Source organism: Cebus imitator, unplaced genomic scaffold (genome assembly GCF_001604975.1).
Source record: "Cebus imitator isolate Cc_AM_T3 unplaced genomic scaffold, Cebus_imitator-1.0 Scaffold202, whole genome shotgun sequence".
NCBI lineage: Eukaryota > Metazoa > Chordata > Mammalia > Primates > Cebidae > Cebus > Cebus imitator.
In genome coordinates, this window is record NW_016107517.1 from 2,286,383 (window position 1) to 2,307,123 (window position 20,741).

General features: G+C 42.9%; 1 protein-coding gene across 3 annotated transcripts in view; it reads right to left on the reverse strand.

Annotated features, from left to right (window-relative positions):
* Nucleotides 1-20,741, reverse strand: part of IL1R1 (interleukin 1 receptor type 1) — an 80,060-nt gene that overhangs the window by 56,807 nt on the left and 2,512 nt on the right. Inside the window, exon 1 of one of the 3 annotated variants that reach the window (XM_017547861.2) lies at nt 17,256-17,573. The exons of 1 other annotated variant lie outside the window; for it this stretch is intronic. The gene's annotated coding sequence lies outside the window, so the exon portion shown is untranslated. Of the gene's footprint in view, nt 1-17,231; nt 17,574-20,741 lie in introns of those variants that run through there. One more of the 3 variants, XM_037745477.1, reaches the window with a different exon arrangement.

Sequence of the window (20,741 nt, forward strand, 5' to 3'; positions counted from 1 at the left end):
TGAATCAGTAAACATTGCATCGGAATGCAGAATCACAGTGAATATAGATGTCTTTGGGTTGATGTTTACTCAGTGGATATCTGCTCAGCATACCTATATTTCTTAGTAAAGTAATCCAATTTCCCTGATCCCTTACTTCAGTCTACAGTCATGGGCCTAAAAGATGCCTTGGTTGTGGCTGATGGGGCCAAGAGTATTTGCCAGACCCAAAGCTACAGAATTCACATGCTCTCCCCAAGAATTCTATACTGAAATTGAAATACATGCAGTTAATGCCTATGCGCTATAGATGGAGTCAAAAAAGAGAAAATACTGTTTAGCTTTGAACGCCACTTTGGCGATGCAGAGTGTCTGTGTTTTCTGAAAGCGAAGAAAGTTGGTTTTCAGAGAGAGAGAAAAGAAAGGAATGGAGACAAGGAGTTAAGAACGACTCCTTCAGACCCTGGCAGAAAACCTCCTGGGCTGGTCCAAGTTCTTCCAGAAACATGGCTATGTCCTTGCTCTTGGATTTTGCAAGGCCCTTCTGAATATTAACTATAATTTTTTGCTTGAACAAACCTGGCCCATACCTGATCCTGGCACTTAAAATCACCAACTCATAACTGCATGCCCCTCACGCATGCCCATTAGTAAACTGATTCCATTCTATTGCCAGGTTCAGCACTTCTCCGTTTCATGTCCACTCATTCATTATTGTCTGTGCACATGTGTGCATAGGAGAGAGGGAGAGAGAGAGAACTGATACAGAAAACTCTGATTTCAGTATAAAAGTTTTAGGCCCGGATTTCAGCAGGCCTGACTCAGAAACAAAGGCTCTCCATGTCTCACACTCATAATCTTCTCATGAGACAGATGTGTGGAATGGAATTCTGTCTTATTCGTGGAAAATTACATCCATAACTGCCAAAGGGCCCAGCTCTTCTTATTTACTGACTAGCATGTTTTCTTCTTCCAGGAAGGCCAGGCCTCTGTGAGATGGACACACTTTTTCTTTGGCCTTATTTCAAAGTACAGCATGGAAACCAGTCCCTGACCTTAAGTTGGTCCACTCACCCATGTATTGATTCAAAGAGTGAAAGGTAATGGCAATTCTATTTTTGAATGTATGAAACAAAAGTATATCCTTTTCTTGATTCTGGTTGCCCACCAGCTTCACATCTTTAAAGGAGAGGCATCTATTAACCTTCAGGCGAGGAAGATGAAGGCTAGAACAAAAAAAGGGGTTACATAGCTTTAAACTCCAGCATAGAGTTTAAGTTCATTGCAAGACAATAGCCTCAGTGAAAATATTGTTAGTTGCAGTATGTACAATAAGAAAAAAAAATGCTTCCAAGTAACTAGTACCTATTCATTGCAAGATGCATCCTAATTTCAGCGATGTTAAAATGTGGTTTTTTAAAATGTGCTCGGTTTTGTTGAGAGACAAAAAATGATATTTTTTGAATTCTCCAAATTGGGCTTGACATCTCAAGAGTTGTGGAGAAAGACTGGACCCAGAAACCCTAGAGTAAGCCAGGCTGGACTTGAACAGTGGGTACCTTCTGACCACACAGCCAGGGAGGCCCTCCCTGTAGAGCTAGAGGGAAGATCTGCAGAAGAAGAAAAAAGGAAGGCAAGAGCTCATCTCTGATGGTCAACTCTGGAAGAAGGAGTAGAAACTGAGTCACCGGGCTGGCAGAGGAGCAGCCTGGAAACAGAAGAGGCAGTCCCTTTCCAGAAGGCAGTGCTCAGTGACACGCGGCTCCACAACTGGGGGTCTGCCTCCAGCAATGCGGAGGAAGCTTACAAGAATTCCTAGGCGCCAAGGAGGGCGATAGAAGTTGCTAGAGAAACCAGAGGACCAGAAGAGGCCTGGAGAGAAACCAGGAGTTTAGGGGGTCACATCTGTGGGCAACAGCAAAGTCCATGGTGGTCAGCACTGGGTGGCTGGATGTCCCAGACCCTTGGGGCAATGACATATAGTGCACGGGCTGCAGCAAGGACCCAAGGGCAGGGCGTGGCCATTGATCAAGCAGGATGAGCCATCTCCCTGGGACCAGCTCCATGAAGCCAGCCTAAGAGGCAAACGCTGTAGATTAATGCGAGGGCCTGACAAGAGCAAGAGGAAGAGCCCCCGAGAAGCTGCCTGCCAAGACCACTGAGATTCAGAGTGAACTGTGACACACGTCATAATACCTATGTTCCACCAAAAACCTGGATGTGGACCAAATGTGCCGGAGCTCATCCACTCTTACATTTGATCATTAAACCAATTTTATTGTGTGCACACTATATGTTCCAGGCAGTGTTCCAGGTATTTGAGGTATATAATAAATCCAACAAAATCCCTGCCCACCTACAGAGCATGGAGGGATAATACACAGCAAACATAATAGTGAAGGGGACTGTGTAGTGTGTGCAAAGGTGAATTGGAAGAAAACAAGATTCTGCTTCAAGAAACCTGAATTGAGACCAAATTTGTGTTTAATTATACAGTACATGTTTCCCATCTGAGCCCCATATTTTATGCCAAAGTGGCCCACCTCTGTGTGACACTGAAGGACAGAAAAATGAGCACAACACAGGCCCTGTGCCTAAGGAATTGAGAATTCATCTGTGAGTTTACACAGTGAGCTTCATGGAGGCAGGAATTCCGAGCTTCCCTGCACGTGACAAATGTTTACTAAGCACCTAGTAAAATACATGCTGGGCACTCAGCACATGCAAACAATGCACACACGACACACATTTATGCAACACACACCCACATAGCACATGCAACACACACAAAATACACACAACACACACACACATTCAGATCACACATACAACACTCAGATACAACATACAATACACACATCAAAACCACACACAGATTCATAAAACTACACATGAGCACCCACACAAACACATACACTCACACGACGCGCACATCAAAGGCTTCCTGCTAAAGACTTTTCACTTTTTTTACTTTAAAGACCACTGAGGGCTGTAGGTAGATCTGGTCAATAAGCCAGAAAATTAATTATACCAAGGTAGTAAATGCAAGCTTTGATACCTCAGGGGGAGGTTTGCAGACTGAGCCATTTCAGGAGATTACCATTTGTCTACCTAGTTCCTAAAGGGACCACCACAGACTTCTGACTGATGACCACAAGAATGATTTGTAGAAAGTAGGGTGGTGGCTGCCAAAAAGGAAAGGGGAAATGGTATCAAAAGGTATACATTTTCTGCCATGAGATGAATAAGTTCTGGCCTAAAAGACAGTCTGGTGACTACAGTGAGTAATACTGTGTCGTATACTTGAAGTGTGCTAAGAGAGTTGATTTTAACTGTTCTCACCATGCACACAGAAAACAGATAACTATGTAAGGTGATAAATGTATGAGCTTGATTGTGGGGATCATTTTAGAGTGAATACATGCATCAAATCCTCATGTTGTATACCTTAAATATGCATAATTATTGTTTGTGAGTTGTATCTCAATAAAGCTGAAAACTAAGATAATAAAAGAAAATCTACCAAAGGAACCAACGGCTAGGGGTCTGGGGTTCTTATGTAACTTTGGGTTAAGACTCTTCAAACTGCAACCCTGTTAGGCTGAGAAAGCCACTGGGCACCAAGTATACCAGGGATCTTTCCCGGCCTGCAGTGTTGAATGAGTGCAACAATTGCATTCTGGAATTCCATCATTGGCATCTCAGTTCCAGAGGCTAATCTCATGTAGTTAAGTTTAAACCAGTAACCTACTGACCACATGAAATTTATTTTCTAATTTTCAGTAGACCAAAGGAAGTACAATTTGGTTTCCATAGCAAATATCCCAACTTCATGAGGGAGTACAAAGTGTTCTGAGAAAAAACACCCTCCATGGACAAAGGAATATTTTTGAAGTGCAATAGAGAGCTTAGGTTTTCACTATGTATGCTTGAATTATTGAAGAAAATTTACCACCTTGCTTCAGCACGAAGTTGCAGTTTTTACCATTACCCTCTCGTAAATGTTTTCATTGCTCTGCCCAGCAGAGTAATATACTTATTTCGAGCAATCTAAAATAAATGTGAGACAGATAAAAACCAACTATTTTCTTTTTCTGTACCTTTACTCCACACATTTCTGTGAGCAGGGAGGGAAGGAATATCAAGGAATACTCTGACACCAACTGAATGACATCAGCTAAGTGTCATACAGTTCAATTCAATTCAGTTCAATTCTGACACCAACTGGAGTTAGCACTGACCTCAGGTTAAGGGTTCAGTCCTACAAGACTGCCCCCCATTTCAGGTACCAACTACAAGTATGAGGTTGTCACCTGTACGTCTGACTGACAGAGGTCATAAAATGGATGCAAATCCTGGCTGTAAACCAGGATTCCTACAACCCCCCTCCTCGGGCTTGATAATTTATTGGGGTGGCTCACAGACCTCAGGGAAACACATTTCCCAGCTTGTTATGTAATAAAGAATATGATCAAGGATACAGAAGACAGCCAGATGAAGAGGTACGCAGGGCAAAGTGTATGGAAGGGGATGTGCACTTCTGTACCCTCTCCGGGTAGGCCACTCACCACGTGTTCAGCAGCCCAGGAGTCCACGGATTCTTACAAGACTTTGTTACTTGAGCATTACTGATCATTAACTCCAATCTCCAGCCCCCAGGCCTTCCCAGAGGATGGGGGGTGGGACTGAAATTCCCAAACTTCCAATCTGTTCTTTCTAGTGAACAGTCTCCTCCTAGGAGCCCAAGTCACTTCATTAGAACAAAAGATGCTCCCATCACCCAGGAAATTCCAAGAGATTAGGAGCTCTGCACTGGGAACCAGGGCCAGAGACCAAATATATATTTGTATTATGTCACCATATATACAGTGATATAATAATTAGAAAAATTATATATATATATATATTCTTGATCCTTTACCATGCTGGAGGACTGATTTTTATGGAAAACTCTCAGGAGCTCACAGCTTTGGCACTCTTCCAAGGTCCTAATAAACGGGAGTTACTGTTGAAACAAGCACCGGGAACACTGGGCAAAGTAAACGCTCTCTGCTCAGCAGGGCTCCCTCACACACAAACACCATTTCTGAGAAATCCTTAGTACACCTTCCTGAGGGGACCACACAAACTCAGGCCACATCTAAACAAGCCACAAGCTTGCTCCAGTTCTCTTTGGAATGGGTGGGATTCATTGGAATAAATAAATATGCAGGAAATAGGCCAGAAGAAAGTTAGGACGCATATTCAGATATGGCTCTGTGAGTACAGAAATAACTGAAGAGAAATGTTAGCAGCTACTTAAGGATCCAAGAAGTTGGAAGACACTAAAACATAATATTTGCATCCATTTTATTTTGTCATGTCAACAAGACATGTCCGTGCCTGCAGAGGCCACAAACAGCACCTAATCACTGATGCGAGAGGCCCAAGGTGACCTCCCATCGTACTCTTTCCAGCTGTGTTTTATCAGCCTCTCCTCCCTCATCCGTTCATGGGGATGACAATGCCCACCTTGGGGGAAGTGCAAGCATATGGATGAATACAGACCAAATGCTTATCGCAGTGGTTGGCACTCAGTGCTTTGCATTGCACTTCGGTCAACCCAAAAATAGACAGAGGAGGCACCATGATTGCAGGCGTATCTTAAGTACAGTAAGAATGTCTTCCTAATCCAAAATTGGACATGCTGTTTGATGAGAAAAGAGATAAACATGTGATGGTGTTGCCCAATATTTAAAACCAAGACGTCAAAACTAAGACCTTTCAATATTTTATTTTCTTACTTAGTCATGCGTCTCAGATTCATGTCATTAAACATTACCTTTTATTATAAAAGTCATTTTTTCCTTCCCCACTTATCATTAGAGTCTTTCAAACTCAGCCAAACACGTCACAATGGAATTATGAATGAACATGAGAACAGTAAGAAGTGGAACGGAGAAGCTAGAGACATGCAAATTTTATGTAGGAAAATGTTACCAGGTCATAAAGAAAACACTAGGACCAAGAGTAGAAAGTGCTAATGTGATTTCACCATTTTCCCTGCTAGAAGAAAAAGCGAACCCAAGAGGAAGAGGTTTTCAGCACGGGCAGATGACCTTCCTGCTGCTGCTGTTGTTTCATTGTTATCCTCTAACATTGCTGCAAAGCACTCAATTTAAAATCAGACAAAGTGATCTCAACCGCTCGGAAGTTGACCTCTCTCTACTCCTTTTGTTGGCTAATCACCAATAGCACTTACGAACTTTCTTACAAATAAAATTCTCAGAATACACTGAAGAGCAATTGGTTATAATCAAATTAATCCAGAAACGCTATATGCAGAACGGCAGGCCATTTATGCCAAAATCTGGCTACCCCTTAAATTTTATCTTTGTATTTTGAAAAGGAAAAGAAAAAGCAGTTACCATATTTACTTGAGAGTCAGCACAGCCAAAAATTGTTAATGCCATGCTAGCAATCCAGTCTCCTAACATCCACACTTCTCTCTCCAGGGTTTCACTGTTATTACTTGCCAAGATTATGTGAGGGAAAGAAGAAAAGCTCTTAAACTTTTTTCTCAGCATGGTGGTTGAAGAGAGGCAAAGAAAGTATTAGAGGCTACAGAAACGGAAAGATGTCCAAGGCAGCAACTCGCTGGGGGACGTCTGAACCTCCCCAACCCAGTGCAACTCACCCACATTGTCAATGCAAAGTTGAGAATACTGTAGCTATGCAACCTACGTGGGCCACACAGTGACACAAAAAAACAGTTTCCTTCCAAACAATCCAGATTAGCCAGATAAATACTGCCGAGCAAGCTCCTACTTGCCATTTGCTCTAAGCTTGGATGTCAAAACCTGCAGGGCTCCACTGCCTTCCAAACAAAGCCCAGACCACTCAATCTAGCATTCCAGATGCTCCTCGGTCTCCCTTGATCTTGCCTTGAGGGACATGTTTCCTCTCCTTGCCCTTGATGTGCCTGTCTTTGCTATGTACAAGTTTCCTTGCAAATTTCCCTAATCTCTACCTATTTTCTTGTTCACACAGTTTCCTCTACCCAGAATACAATCCGTCTGTCTCCTCCAGCTCAAGTCCTCTTTCTCCTCCTTCTCCCCCTCCAAGATCTATCCCAAATACTGCACCACTTCTTTAGGATTTTTCCATACCTCCGACCAGGAGAAACGGGCAACTATCTCCCCCTGCTCTGAAACCTTCAGGTTTTTCATCTTCCCCCTCTCCGATGGCACTCTGCACCCCTACTTTGTTTTGCTAGAGTTCTCTCCCCTGCTGCTTGGTTAATATGCTTAAAAGTAGGCCGAGCTTGAGTGTATAGCTTGAACGGAGCACATGTTTAAATATTTGCCAAATAAATAAAAGTGGCTACATTTATACAACTTACGTCCACAGCGCCTTAAAAAATTGAAAGCACTCTTACTAAGTAGAGAGCCTTTGATAACTTCCAGTAACAAAGTTTTCTGGGGAAATGGTCCTAAATTCCCCCACCAGGCAGGATTTGGCAATCACTACGGACAGCCTTGGTCTAACCAGCTTCTTGTTTACTTGGGTAATTTACTGACTCCGTGACTGTCTACTTCTCGGGTCAATGGTTCTCAACCCACACTGCACTAACTGCACGGTATAGTCACCTGAGGAGTTTTAAAAAGCCGAGCTGCATGCAGTCCCATCACATCAGAATCTCTGGGGGTGGGATCCAGGCATCAGTGTTTAAAAGGCTCCCAGGTGATTCCAGTATGCAGGCGGGATTGATAATACCGGCCTAGAGCACAAAGAGTAATTCCATTCAGCAGACATTTGCCCTATCTGTATGTCACCGAAGCAGCAGCAATGTCCATTTTCAACACTGGCGTGACACACTAGGGCCCAGCCGAGAAAAGAGAATTCAACTCCAGAGACTTATTCACACACACTAGATTTCCCTGAACAACAAGTTACAATCTGGACATCAGTTCCAGACTAAAGTAAATGTCTGCCTCTACCTCCAATCCAAAGCATTGTTTACCTTTCTATGAGCCTAGATTCTATATATATGTAACATTTCCATACCAACTTAAATTTCAACTGGAGAAAAAAAGAAGCTTAGAGTTCTGATCTTGCAGTTACATAAATCCCAGAGTTTGAGGTCGATGATGAAGATTCAAGCACAGTGAGTGATGCTGGATGTAATTTCCCACATTCTCACAATAGCAAAGATGTAACCTCCCCTTCTCCCTGTGAGTCAGCACAGAAACCCACTGTGTTAATCTAGAGAAATGCTTAAACCTTGAGGGAAACTTCTTCAAAGAGGTTGTCATGGCAGGTTCTCATGAGACTTTTTAAATCAATTAAGTTCCAGTATACACTCCTTCACTGCTGACAATAATCATATATTTTTTCCTCCAGAAAAGAACCCCTGTGAGTGAACCTTCGCATATAGTTTTACAGATTATTTAGCAGACAGCTGATACTATTTGTGAAACCAGGTTCCCCACGCAATCCACACAGCGTGTTTAGCCATTCTGGAGAAACAGCTGCCAAGTCCCTACTTTACTGAATTTGTACTTTATTGTGAGATACATTTCATTTGTATTGACTTGGGCTTCAATACTATGTACTGACAATTTCAGTACTAATAAATAACTCTTGCATATCATGTCTCTTTTAAAAACTAGTTTAGGGGTATCATGCGCCAATTTGAATAACTCTTAGAGGTGGCAGAAGAGAGCCTGAATGGCATGCTTGATATGAGTGGACTCAAAAACCAGTGCCCAAACAAATATGACTGCTTGAAGGACATTTGAGAAAGAGCTCTTCCATAAACTAGTGTTTCCCTTTCTCGTGTTCCTTACTATTTCAGCATAATGATGTGTATAGAGCTGAGAGAGTCCCACAGACCCATGTTCAAGTTCTGACTCTGTTACTGATCTGCCACAACCTAAAGAAACTCACCTGCTATTTTTAAGCCTCGGTTCCCTTAGAGACAAATCAAAAATCATAAAACCTGTGTAAGGAACACAGGCAGTGTGAAAAGCTCCCAGGCATCATGGGGAGGAGATGGATGGCTGCTGATCCTGGCTGGATCTAGAATGGCAGATGAGGTGGGTACCCATCCTCCAGGGCAAGGAGGCTGAGCATCATTGGTACAGCCTCCAAAACTAATCAGCCTAGAGCAGTGCCAGTGAGATCATGGAGACAGCACATAAAATCACCGGCAATGAAAAGTCTAAAATAATTGTTCCAGGATTTCCAGTCAAGTTCTACCCTCTCACTAACTCCAGGAATAGAATGAGGGAAGCCACATCAATATTCAGGGGGCACAATCATGGCTTTGGAATGCGTTGGTTTTGTGGCCCATGTTGGAATATGTTATTGGAATAAATGACTGGGTCGCTCTGGTAGCAACACTGCCTCCCTGGTTAGAGATTCAGCATTTTTGGAGAAAAGATGGATAACTTATAAGCACATTCATCTCTAATAATTTCCCCTCAAAGGATAAAGAAGGCAAGCTTCCACAGAAGACACAAACGTGCTTTGAGCCTATTCTATAGCAATGTCTCATTCACTTTTTCATTGATTCAGGAAGTATTCAGACCTGAAACTTACTATATCCTTACTGAAAGTCTTTAAAGATAGTCATACCATTGTCACAGGCTGATTGAACATAGTGTCTTAGCCTGGGCTGCTATAACAAATTATCATAGACTGGGTGACTTAAACAACAAATATTTGTGTCTTACAGTTCTGGAGTCTGGAATTCTAAGATCAAGGTTCTGACAGATCCAGTGTCTGTGAGGGCCCACTTTCTGATTTGCAAACAGCTGACTTCTCATTGTATCCACACACGGTAGAAAGAGAGCTAGCTAGTTCTCTGACCTCTTGTTATAGGGGCACTAATCCCATTTATAAGGACCTCACCCTCATGACCTAATCATCTCCCAAGCATCCTACCTCCTAATTCCATCACTGGGTTTAGAGTTTCAACATAGAAATTTAGTTATGGGGTTGGGGAACACACAGACATTCAGTCTATTGTACTCAGATAAAGGAAAACCCAAAGCCTAAAAAAAAATATTAACCTTAAAGTATTTATTTTCATTAAAATTAGCATGGACACACTTCAAGTTTTATGACTACATTTCTAGATCTTTCTATGGTAAATACACCTTTTGCTGCCTCTTTTACCTGGCATTAGCACTTGACAACCCCCAACCCATGTTACATCTGATTGGGGCAATTCTATCTGCGTTCATTACCTGGAATTCACCTCGAGTCCCTTCTCAGAAGTAAGCCCTGCCCTCCTTTTCCTGGACTGGGGGGTGAAGCTCACTGAAGTGTGTGAAGACTGACCTTGCAGTCTTCCCACTTCCTGCTCAGATGTTCCTATGTCCATGGAAACCTGATCCATTAGTTCCTCCTGAGGGCCAGCAGTTCCTGAGACCTTCCCCAAACACCTCCCACAACACACACACTCACACACACACACACACACACACACACACACACACACACACAGACATGTTAATCCTCACTCTGTGCTGGCCACAAATGACCATTTATGACAGTTTTGCCTCCAAAATGGGCCTGAGTGTCTGATCAACAATATTTTGTCTCAGTCCTCTGTGTTTCTTCACACAATGGAAGCACCTTTGGGCTTAGAGCTACCAAGCCCCTTAGACTATGGTACATGCACACCCCTTCCCCAGAGCCTTGCCAACACTACAGACTCATAAGCGAAGCAGCCTTGTCATCATAGAACCAGCACGGCCAACATGAAAGACGATGCATAGCACAGACACTCTCTTCAATGTCTTCCCAGGTGGTTGGGCTTCAGGAATTTTGTTCTGTTCCGCGCAGAGATTGCCATGGCCTCAGATTTCAGGGGTGGAGAAGAAGTTCTAGTTCTACTCTTTGACCGTGGTCTGGAGGAAAGCTCCTAGCTGGTCACCTCTAAAATTAGAAAGATAAGCCTACCTACACCTAGAGAAAAGGATGTCAGAGAAGCCCTACTTGCAGCCCTCTCCTAAGACCCCATCCTCCAAACTCCCCGGCACCAAGCAGGTTCCTGGGGCAGGTTTACCCATGTTCTCATCCAGATCCTAGAGGTGTCTGCGTCCTCTGCACTGTCCCCTTCCTGCTTTCCTTCTCATTGTTGACATTTGATTCTGTCTTGCAAATGGACTGTAAGTTGCTCTGAATTTTCTTCAGCTTTCTGTTTCCCCTCCCACTCTTTCTTCCTCTCATCATCCCCAGCACCTAGCACAGGACTCGGCACAAGTTGGACACACAATAATAATCTGTCAAAATTATCAGTCAGTTTATTAATGCAGGAGATAATGAATGAGAAAGGCTTTCATAATCTGGGCTTTATTCTGGAGAGACATAGAATGCATTTAGGTGAAATATCTTCACTTGTCTCACATGGAGGACAGGGCTGGCCAAGAGATACAGTATTCTGGTCACCAGCCCTATATGCAATGTCAGCCCCATTGTGATCTCTTGTGGCAAAGGTGCTTGTGTGTAGAACCACGCTTCCCTGGTGTCATTCATGTGAGCATTTACATCTACAAGGTAAGAGTTAACAGACCTTGGCACCATCTTCCCAGCCCATGACTAAAGTCAACCTGAAACTCACAATAACAGCCAAACTCCTTCCCACAGCCCTAAACGCCCCCCATGCTCTAGCCTCTGCCTCTGTCTCCAGCTCACCTTGACCTCCCTTCCACTCCCTTCACTGTCCATACATAAGCTACTTTCTGCTTCTCATGCTGGGCTTTTGAGTTGTGCTTCCTCTATCTGGCTGGCTCCTCCTCATGCCTCAGACCTCATCATTTCACCTCAAACAGTCCCGATCACCGGGCTTGCACGGACCATGGCTGCTAGTCGCTGTCTCTGCAGCCTTCCGTCTCTGCATTTCTTTCACAGTGCTCAGCACATGTGCAGCAACTCCTGCAGCTGCCGGGCTGTTTTGTGCAAACCTGGCAGGATCCACTCACCCCTGTGCCATTCCATGACTGGACACACAGCAAGGCCTCAAAACACAATCGCCAAATAAAAAAAGTTGTGAACACAAATGGTTTTAAACCAATTGAATAGATGTCCAACCTGAGTCAACAAAACACCTGTCAGACTTGTATTTGCCACAAGCGATCATGATTGGGCTGACATTGCATGAGTCGTGATATGAGATAGGAAAATCTAGAAAACTCACTAAGTTTGCAGCTTTCCCCTTTTAGGCCGCCAAAGTTTAATAAAACACAGCTTTCCAGTAGGCGCTGTTGGCAAGCACCTGGAGAAGCATTCTTTTAAAATTTCCTAGTGGGAGTGTTAATTGGTATAACCTTGTGGGGTGGGGATGGGTAATTCTGAAATATATATTGAAATCACAAGCGTACACAGCCTCTGACCCTGCAATTCTGCTTCCAGGAATTTAGCCAACAACTTGCAAACATTTCTGCAAAATAACAAAGGCAGGCTGTTAACTCATTGCAACACTGGCTGAAATAACAAGATTGCAAACAACCTAAATGTTCACTGAGAGGCTAAAAATGTACCTACTTTGATACAGCTGTGGATCAGGGTACAGAATAGTGCACACCGTGAGCGTGAAAGAGGTGGAAGAAAAAACTAGTAAACTATTAACAAGACTCACCTTTTGGTGAGGAAGAGGGAAAGAGGCACCTGTAGAAAGGGAAGAGAGGGGGACTTCACTGAAGAACCTTTTAAACTGTGTTACCCCTTCAAAAGCAAATCAACCATGTGTCATCCACTCAGAAAAAATCAGAGTTTCAAACTCATATGGAAAAGTTTAATCAAAAAAACAGTAAAAGTCCATTTTAAATTATATTCTTATCCCTCATTTTATAACTGGAAACATTAAGCAAAGAAAAGGTAAATAAGTTGCCCAGAAGAAACGAAGCTGCCCTTGGCTCCCAAGCTAGCATTCACCATACTCCACCCCAACCTCCTGGGAGACATTCTCTGAAGTTCCCAGTGCAGATTTGGAGGGAAACAGACAGGAAATATAAGGAAACAGCTCTCAATAGTTTAAACGCCCATCATGTCTAGGTTGATGTGATAAATTGGATGGTCCTGCCCGGGAGGATCTTGTCTGAAAAATCAGATCAGGTTCAGAGAAGCTGAGGCTGAGCCCTGCCTGACCCCCAAATTGAGGGGTTGTTGTGACTGAGTTTCCAGGCTCAACACTTCCAAATGCAGTATAACTGGACTCTCAGCACTTTTGAATGGAAGAACCAAGCACATCAGCACTCAATTTTCCAGGCCAGTGTGGCACACAGGCTCAGAAGACAGATAGACTCGGTGCAGGTGGATGGCTCTCTCATCACTAGCCTGCGGCTTTGGGGAACTTACTGAACTTTTCACAGTCTCAGCTTGTCTGGCCCTGGAGTTGGAATAATGTTGCACGGTTGTGAGAAAGATTCAGGATAATATACATAAAGAACCTGGAAGAGTGCATGTTCTTGTAGTAGGCGACTCAATAAATGGTAGTCATATGCCCATGTAAACAGCAGAAACATCACCAGTGGCCTAAAACCATGTGACACTATCTCTAAAGTTCGGTCAGACCTACCCTCACTAACCCACGGGCTCCAGAGTGAGTCTGTCTGCATCATAATTCCAGCTCTTTACTAACTGCTGGTATAACCCTAGTAAATCTCTTCTCTGTGCCTCAGTTTCTTATTCTGCTAAATAAAATAGTAATGCTGATTATTTCACACAAGAGGTACTTAAAACCAGGCCTCCTACATAGTAAGTGCTGTATTACATATTAGCTTTTATTATTATTGTTATTATTATTCAGTACCAAGTTCAAACCATTACTAAATGTCAGTTTGCTCCTGATTTTTGCAGCCCAGCACTGAGCTGGGGGTCAGAGTGAAAATCGATGCCTCCTTAAAGCTTTTGATATTCATGCCAAGTCCACGACACTTGTACCTATGAAGACAATGTTCTCCATTTTCCTGGTCCTATCCTTGCATTCATTTAATATCCTCTCAGAGCTTTAAAGATTTGCTCAATCGTAACTGAGACTTACCCAAACCAAACTAAATAAACAACCAGTTTGTCCCAGAAAAGCACCATTTAGGTTGTTTTTTTTTAAGCTTCAGGGATTCCTTTTTAAAATATTCCTTTCTTCTCAGAACTGGGTAAATATGTTTCTACCTCCCTTACGTTGACTCATTTGAAGAACACTGATTGATCGCTCACTGGGTGTCAGACCCCCCAAAGCAGACCCTGGAGAAAGGAACACACGTAACAACGGCCCCTGTCTTTGGGAGCTCTCAGTCCACTGAGAAGCTGAGCAGAGCCGGTGGAGATGAGAGTGCAATAGGAGGATTTTCCTGTGCATGAATGGAATAAATAAGCAACGAAATAGAAACCTGTTTAATCTAAAATGTATCCATGCACTGCTAGAACACACCAAACACTGCTACTGAATCTAAGAATCAAGAAACATAGAAATATGTTATACACAACACACACACACACACACACATACACACACACACACACACACTTCCCAAGTTTAGAATTAGAAGACATCAAAATTTTGGCATGCAGCTCTCCAGAAACAATATATTTTAGAAGACAAGACTTATCACTAAACTTCAGAATAATGACGATAATAACACCGTTTTGCATTTTCACTTTTTCTCTATTCAAAAAGCTTTCCTCTATCTTGCCTCTTTATAATCCCAGTACAATCTTGTGAGGAGGCTAGCACAGGCCTTCTCTCTGAATTTCATAGCTAAAAAGGAGACAAAATCACGAAGACTGAGGTTTGCCCCAGGTTACTCAGTTGGTAAACATTCAGGGCAAAGGCATCCAGTTCTCTCGCTCTCTCTGCAGACTTTCTGAGAGACATCGAGTGAGGTCAAAGTCCTCCGAAATTAGGTTGGCAGAAGTTACTGTAAGAGGTGACTGCTTTAGCAATGAGTAACCAAAAAAGACAAGAGGCTGAACCTAAAGGGGCAGAATTGGAAGCCAGCACATTTTGCAAAGGGTTTCCTTAAAGTAAATTAAGACAACAAAATACCCTTTGCCTATTATCAAAGTAGCACACTTTTCAAAAAAATTATAAAATCCGATGTCGATGAGAGTGCTGGAAAATGTTCATACAGTGCTGGTGGGCATGTAAATTAATAAAACTTTCCTAGGATTAATTTAGCAGCAGAGATCTAAAGTTTTTAAAATGCCCATGCCCTTTGACCCCACAATTCTACCTCTGGGGCTTTACCTCAAGGAAAACTCATGAAGAGTTGCAAAGGTTTAGCTGCAAGGGTGTTATTTTTAGCACTGTTAATAATAGAAAAACAACCAAATATCTGCCAACAGGATTTTATAAACTATCTATGCAATGAAATGGAAAAGCTTTTGTAAAACAAAATTCACTGTCATGACAAGATGCTCATAGTGCATTACTGAGACGTAAAAGGAGATAACCAAACCGCATGTAGAGTACAAGTACATTTCTTCAAAATGTAAATGTACTCAGAGAGAAATACACCTACCAAAATGTTTACAGTGTTTATCTCACAGTGGTGTGTTTTTACTTTTCATTCATTGTAAAAATTATCTCTATGTATTTCTTAAAATTTTATTCTTGACAATGTTCCTGTGCTGTTTGTGTAAATGTCTCAAGAACGTATTTTAGAAGTATACCCTCACCGTTCTTTGACCATGCCTGTCAGGTTTTCCTCCTAAGTAAACTAACAGGCTTGTGCCCAATGGAGTTTGTCAGTTCAATGATTAACAACAGCATGTTGTGTTAGGAAAGGCCATAAGAATCTTTCTAAACTCATCACCACCATTAGGCAAATCAAATTCCTCTCAAGAAGTTTTCCTGGCTTTTTCTGGACAGACTTGTCTTCTTCCTTTTGCTAACAGATCAATACATTTACAGTAAACACCAATCTTCTGCATCTAATGCGCACACACACACACACACACACACACACACACACACACGGTTCTCTAGCTGTCTCGTGGGTGAATGCCATGATTCACCAAACCAGTTGGTCCTTAGCTGTATTTTTTGAAGCATCCTTCTTCACTGTCCACTCCTCACACCTTCACCAACACAGTGAGAAATTCACATTTTGCATAAGCAGTAAGGAGTTATAAATTGAATTGAATGAAAAGCTTCATTTGGTTCTCCTTTTCTGTTTTGTTATTTTCTTTCCTTAATGTTTCAGGTTCAGCCCCATTTTCTTATTCTTATGCACAACAACACTATTGATAGGAAAAATGGAGATCAAGGATATCCAACAAAAAGGTCAAGGCAATGTTTATGATTCCCTCTGAGAGTGCATGGTCTTCTCTACAGCTATTGGTGCAACTGGCAAAGCTTCTGAGGGGGGAAAACATGATCAAGCTTTTAAGATTAACTTTGAAGTCCTTTTTGAAGAAAGTATGTACAAGTTTTGCCAACACATTGCATTATCCCTTTAAATGAAACCAATAAAACCTGTTATTAATAACATAGCACCTTCAGGCCAGGCGCAATGGCTCATGCCTGTAATCCCAGAACTTTGGGAGGCCAAGGTGGGTGGATCACAAGATCAGGAAACTGAGACCATCCTGGCTAACACAGTGAAACCCCGTCTCCACTAAAAATACAAAAAATTAGCCGGGCATGGTGGCACGCGTCGGCAGTCCCCGCTACTTGGGAGGCTGAGGTAGGAGGAGAATGACTTGAGCCCAGGAGGCAGAGGTTGCAATAAGCCAAGATCACACCATTGCACTCCCACCTGGACGACAGAGTGAGACTCCGTCTCAAAAAAAACACAGAAACAAAACATAACACTTTCAGTCAAACATTGGGTGAGATTACACCTCTCTAATGTTGCAGAAGCTTAATGGGAAGTGATAAAATAAGTTTCAATTTTAACAGTAACAACAGTCTTATAAAACAACTTCATTTAAAACGCCCTTCACTTAACATCTCTCACCACATACCAAAAGTCATGTAACTATTTATGGTTTATAAATAATATACACTTATAAAGTATATTTCCCATATATTTCATAATCATCCATAGATAATCACAGTTGATCTCTTAATAGGGCTCATAAACGCATCTTAAAGTTAAACATCCCTACAGAGCCATATAACTTCAAGAAATCCTTAAAATCTTGTTTCAACAAACAACATAACATTATCTTTTATCAGATTCAGTTTGTCTTTCCTAAATACCTCATTAACGTGTAAGTAAACCCAAAAAAGGAGGGAAAAAAATAAAGAAAGAAAATACCTACAGTGCAATTAATCATCTTACCGTCTGCGTTCTTCATCCCTGGGGCATTTGGGAACGGCTGGCCCCCTAGGAGGTGGCGACTGTCAGGGTAATCCAGCAAGGTTTCTTTTCCCAAATGAAGCAGGCTGAGCTGATGCTGGTTATTAAAAATGAAAGTACGTTTTGAAGTCAGCTCTCTCTAGAGTTTTAATTCAGGTCTGTGCCACAGCAGAGTGACAGCTCACATCTTGCCGGGTGCCCCAGCTGCTACAGAGGCTCAAAGGAAGGAGAAAGTGGGTCTTGGAGACGGCTGTGTCAGAGCCTCTTAGGGCTTTAATCCCTCGGCCGTGACTATCTGGGGAACTATGAACAGGAAGCTCAGCCCGGCAGACAGCCAGAATCATTCAGCAAACGTGCCAGACCCTTAAGAAACACCAGCACCCGCCACTGCACGGTAACCTCTAATGTTTCCCGAAGCTGATGCTTTCCTCTCATGACTTTGTGTTGAACCTGGACAAGGCCTGCTGGCTGAGTCCAGCTCATTATCACATTCCCATCATCAGAGTCTTGACCAGTCAGTCCCAGGCCTGTGGCAGCATAAGCTTTCCCTCTCTGCCTACCTCCCAATCCTTAGAGCAGTCTCTCTAGAGGCAGCCCAGGCAATGCTGTGGAACTCTTTATTCAGGTCTGCTTGTGTCCCAGACCCCGTGCCCACTTCTCATGGTGCCACCACCCCTGCCATGTGCCCTAAGAATTCTGGAAGCCTCCCTTCACCACACCCTGGAAGTGGGGTGACCACTGATCACCCCTCACTCAGGAAGAGGAAAGCCAGAGACTCCAGCTTCCACAAACGCAGCCAGATCCACGTAGGAGAGCTGGTGCTGCAAAGCCTCCTCTTTTTTTTTTTTTTTTTTTCTTGCTCTGTCACCAAGGCTGGAGTGCAATGTCATGATCTTAGCTCACTGCAATCTCTGCCTCCCAGTTTCAAGTGATTATCCTGCCTCGGCCTCCCAAGTAGCTGGGATTACAGGCGCCCACCACCATGCCCAGCTAATTTTTGTATTTTTGGTAGACACAAGATTTCACCATGTTGACCAGGCTGGTCTTGAACTCCTGGCCTCAGGTGATCCACCTGCCTCGGCCTCCCAAAGTGCTGGGGTTATAGGCATGAGTCACCGCACCTGGCCCACCTCATTTATTTCTCTCATAACCCCTCCTGGCCCTGCACTCAGATGAACATTCTTAATATGAAACAGTCCAGCCTATCACGATGCTACTCAAAACTCTGCAGTGTAGGGAGGAAGAGTCAAGCTTCCAATTCTAGCATTCAAGACCCTGGGACATCTGGTCTCACACACTGTCCTATCATCGGTCTTATTACCGTTTCCAAAAACCCTTTGTGCTCACCTGGATGGGCCACCTGCTGACCCTAAGAGGCACTGCTCCAACCTCTGCTTCAGTGCTCTGCAGCCTCAGTTCTGCCACTGCCGCTCCTTATCCTGGTCAATGTGACCCTGCCCAGCATGACACAGCCCACCTCCTCTTTGCCCCTTCCCCTTCTTTCCAGTGTTCGTCAACATTCACTCAAGCAGACCCCTGCTCAAGCATCGTGGGGTGACTTTCCCAACTCTGATCCTGTGCCTTCTCTCTGTGATGATAACAGAGATAGCAAGAGTGAGCACTTAATAGGTGCCAGGGCATATCTGAGAAAATTTAAATTATTTATTCATTTACTAATTTATTTTTAATTTTATTTTAGGTTCGGGGGTGCTTATGCAGGTTTGTTATATAGGTAAATTGTGTATTGAGGGGGCTTGGTGTACAGCTTGTTTTGTAACCCAGGTAATAAGTATGCTACCTTGTAGGTAGTTTCAGTCCTCACTCTCCTCCCACACTCCACCCTCAGGTAGGTCCTGTGTCTGTGGTTCCCTTCTTTGTGTCCATATAAACTCAGTGTTTAACTCTCACTTATAAGTGAGACCATGCAGTATTTGATTTTCTGTTTCTGCGTTAGTTCTCAGAATAATGGCCTCCAGCTGTATCCATGTTGCTGCAAAAGACATCATTTTGTTCTTTTTTATGGCTGCGTAGTATTCCATGGTGTACATGTACCACATTTTCTTTTTCCAGTCTACCCTGATGGACATTTAGGTTGATTCCACGTCTTTGCTATTGAAATAGTGATGCAATGAACATCATGTCCTTGTGGTAGAATGATTTATATTCCTGTGGGAATATACCCAATAATGGGATTGCTGAGTCGAACGGTAGTTGTATTTTTTAAGTTCTTTGAGAAATCACCAAACTGCCTTTCAGAGTGGGTAAACTAATTTATATTCCCACAGGCAGTATGTAAGCATTCCCTTTTCTTTGCGACTTGGTAGCGTGTCTTATTTTTTGACTTTTTAGTAATAGCCATTTTGACTGGTGTGAGATGATCTCATTATGGTTTTGATTTGCATGGAAATTTAAATTCTTTAGGCCCATTTTACAGGTGAGGAAACTGATTGAGATGATGTAAGTACTTTCCCCAAGCTCCCTTAGTCAGGCAGGGGTGGAGCCCGGGCTTGCGTTGCTCTTCATGTGTTACCAGGGATCCACTGCAATTTACTTGACAATATGGCTTATCTGTGCAGGAACAGTGCAAGTTCCTAGCAGCCATTGTCTCATACTTCCTGGCACCCTTTCCAGAGGGCACCTAAAAGAACTTCCCAAGCCAGGCTATTACCAAGCAGCTGGATTAACTGGCAGATTATTAGTTCAAGGATTTTTCTGGCCCTCTTTTTCACTCCAGACAATTTCTTGTCTCTTCCTCCTTCCCACTTCTCAAAAAGGAGAAAAATTTGAGGAATCTGCACTGTTTAGTTAACACGTGTGAACACACACACACACGCCACATGCACGCACATACCCACTCACCTTTGCCTGGGTTTTATCAGCTGTGTTGTTCCCCTACAGAGTTCAGGGAAAACAAATAGTCATAGTTGGCAACAAAAATTCAATACCAGAAGTTAATGGATAATCTCCCAAACTCTAGGGTCCTTTATGAATGCTACAGCATAGAATTCCCTGAGCCAAGCCCAGAGCTTTTAACTTTAAACTATCAGAAGACGTCATTCCAATATAATTTTATCAGTAACATGGTCTTTGTAGAATGCCAGAATGTCTGTTTATACAGAAAAGTTCAGAAACAAGTCATGTATTTTCCCAGAATATTCTTATGGAAAAGTTTACATATTCAGAATTGGTTTGCATCTATGAATATCTTTAATGTGGCTATAATCCATGTGTTTCTTATACCTCCCAACTGAGAAAGGAGAATAGGAAGAAGCATGTACAGTATGTTTGTGCACGTGTGTGCACAAGCATGTTTGTATGTGTGTGCAAGTATATGCATCCCTAGAATCTAACCTGGACTCCCCCTCACATGCTATGGGTCATTAAAACCCTAGGTCCAGCAACTCTGTAATTAGAGGGACACCGAACTGGATGCCAGCAGACCTGCGTTAAACTTCATCTATGTGTCTA